This window comes from Cyprinodon variegatus, unplaced genomic scaffold (genome assembly GCF_000732505.1).
Source record: "Cyprinodon variegatus isolate N-32 unplaced genomic scaffold, C_variegatus-1.0 Scaffold1503, whole genome shotgun sequence".
Classification (NCBI taxonomy): domain Eukaryota; kingdom Metazoa; phylum Chordata; class Actinopteri; order Cyprinodontiformes; family Cyprinodontidae; genus Cyprinodon; species Cyprinodon variegatus.
The window spans coordinates 101,700-103,927 of NW_015151956.1; the positions used below are offsets into that span (position 1 = coordinate 101,700).

At 30.4% G+C, this 2,228-nt stretch overlaps 1 long non-coding RNA gene across 1 annotated transcript; it reads right to left on the reverse strand.

Moving 5' to 3' along the window:
- Nucleotides 1-1,322, reverse strand: LOC107103678. Its single transcript, XR_001482201.1, has 3 exons — nt 1,250-1,322; nt 188-242; nt 1-80 (listed from the first exon to the last, which is right to left on the reverse strand). It is a non-coding gene; the product is annotated as an uncharacterized LOC107103678 (long non-coding RNA).
- Nucleotides 1,323-2,228: the final 906 nt, after the last annotated feature.

Consider the following 2,228-nt stretch of genomic DNA (forward strand, 5'->3'; position numbering starts at 1 on the left):
AGCAGCTGTGGTTGGAGCAGCTGTGGTCGTTGTAGGAGAAGTTCCAGTTGTTTGAGCATCCGTGGACCTCATCTGGATGCCTAGGTTTGATTTTATATGAATTATTCATTAAGTAGAGCCCAACATAAATATATATGATTTTTAAAGTTATCACTACCACATTGTGGTCTTAAGATGTTTAACTTACCAACAACAAGTAGCAGTATCCAAAAAATCTTCATTTTTCTTCCTTATTTTGTTTTCTGTTTGAAAGAAAATGTGTTTATTATCTTGTATTTGTGATAATTGGTTTATTTTGTATGTCCCATTAATTTAAAACAACAGTTTATCCACCATATCTGCAACTAGAATATTTAAAATATCACTCTAACACTTCTTTAATACATCTCTAAAAAGAAAGTTTGATTTTCTTTGTGCAGATTTGCACCTTTTTCATGAAGTTTCACTAATACTATTTACTTTCTGTTTCTATTCTCTTTTTATTTTCTGACAAAAATGGAACAAGATTTGATTTTTATTTTCAATAAAAAAAAACTTTATAATTATAGAATGCCAATCTAAGACAGGTACTTCTTCAACTCAGTGTGGATTAATGTAACTCTGCCTTCTGTTTTTATTTATAGCCCTTTCCACTAAATGTCAAAGATATTTAGCAAGAACAACACATCCAATTTTCATGACAAAATAGTTATAAAAAATAGATTAAATTTTTACTAACATAAATTACAATTTAATTCTTAATGCTACTACTGCTACTACTAATAATAATAATAATTCTTAGGATAAGAATGTAGTGAGATATTTCTTATAATGCCAGTTAGTGAAGAATCTATACATCTATAGCATTAAGTTATTGACTTTCAACCATATCATCCTCCTGAGTGAGCATGTGCTTTTAAAATCAGATGATTGATAGTTTAATAATAACAGTGATTAATTTCATAACAACACTTTAACTATAATTGTAATAATTTTAAAAATCAATTTTATTAACTGATTTATGTTACAGGTAAACAGTTTATGAAATGTTTCCCATTTCTGCCCCCATGCATTATGGATAGCACATAGTCCCAAAGAGCATTACGACTTTTTTAAAGCATTTCAACCAAAAAAAAAAATAAATTATTTCAAAGTAGCATAAAATAGTAGTTTGAAGCAGCACATATAGATATATACTTCATTCAACACATGTAAATGTCCTAAGCACTGTGTAAGTAGTTACTGAAATTAGTTGAAATATATCACTTACAGGTTTTGTCTGATGAGTTGCCTTCACAGCTGGAACAGAGGTTCTGATGCTCCCTGATCCTATCAGTTTGCTGGTTAACTGGTACTATTCATCATTGAAGAAAAGGCTTTATATATATCAAGAGCAGATACTGTAATGTCAGGCGGACGTAATGGTAAAAATTAGTCACCAAATAAGTAAATAATGCTTTATCTTAGGTGTGGCTACCAGTTGAACATTTTTTGACTCATCTATTTAAGACTGGTTTAGCAGCATTTCTTTTACTTTTGCAAATAGGAACATGAGAAGATGGCAGATAGAGATTAATTGTTTGCGACGACACTAAAAGGATTATGCATTTCCATTTAGGTTGATACATTTAACTTAGTAGGTTCAGACAACTAAATAAACTGCATCATTAAATGTAACTTTAAAGGTTTTCTAAGATTTTTCAGGTGCATCATTTTGCATTAATTTATATCAGAATTCAAGAACATACCACAAAAAGTTCTATCTTATTTAAAATTATTATTTTCTTAAACTTCTAATTTCTATATCTGCAGATAATATGTATTTGATGACAGAGTTTTGTTATTTAAAAAAGAACCTCTCTAATGTCTCATTACATGATTCAGTCAAAATGAGAAGGTTTATAAAGTCACACCCTTGGAGTGATACCTGCAGTACGCACACTGTTTTGTCCTTGCAAGGAACGTCAACCCTTTAATTACTGGATCAGTTTTGACGTCAAAGACGATGAAGCTGCAAGTTGGAAAAAAAATGTTTCCTTTCTTTTTTTGTTATTCTATTCTTAAACCTTTTTATTCTGATATAGAAATAGTTACTTTTATGTGTAACTACAATGTTTTACCAAACTCATAAAAACTGTACAGTACGTCTCCTGGGCAGGTTCTTCTTTGTTGTTGTTTTTTTCTCTTCTGAGAGATTATTAGCGGTACCTTTCCTTAGTGGGTCAACAAGTCAACAGCGACAAGTATTG